This window comes from Temnothorax americanus, unplaced genomic scaffold (genome assembly GCF_048541705.1).
Source record: "Temnothorax americanus isolate GAGA-0224 unplaced genomic scaffold, ASM4854170v1 Scaffold35, whole genome shotgun sequence".
In the NCBI taxonomy this organism is placed as follows: Eukaryota; Metazoa; Arthropoda; class Insecta; order Hymenoptera; family Formicidae; genus Temnothorax; species Temnothorax americanus.
The window spans coordinates 984,118-984,584 of record NW_027509496.1 but is presented as its reverse complement, the minus strand read 5'-3'; positions in this window follow the sequence as shown (position 1 = coordinate 984,584).

Genomic DNA, 467 nt, shown 5'->3' with positions numbered 1-467 from the left:
TACCCAGATAGCACGCATGTCTAAAAGATGTCTAAAAGACGTCGTAAAGACATCTTTTAGACATCTTTTAGACATGCTGTCTGGGTACGTATTAATCCCAGTATATAATAGGTGTTTTAAGCTCTAAATCCTAAGAAATTGTTTAATCACAGTTGAATTTAAGGAGAATAATCGACTGTGATTGGTCAATTTCTTAGAGCTTAAGGCTTAAAACACCTATTATCGACTGGAACTTATACGTATTACGTACGTACGTAATACAATATGTAAAATATCGAATAGTAATTAAAATTGAAATAACTATATATTCAGCAAATTTCTAATTAATATCAAATAATTAAGTAGGACTCTCGATAATTAACAATAAAAATTAAATCTAGCCAAATAACGTGTGTTATTTGTGCGTGATAAATCAAACTTCGTCCGGACAAAGATGTAAGAAGAATAAATAAATAAATTTTGATTTT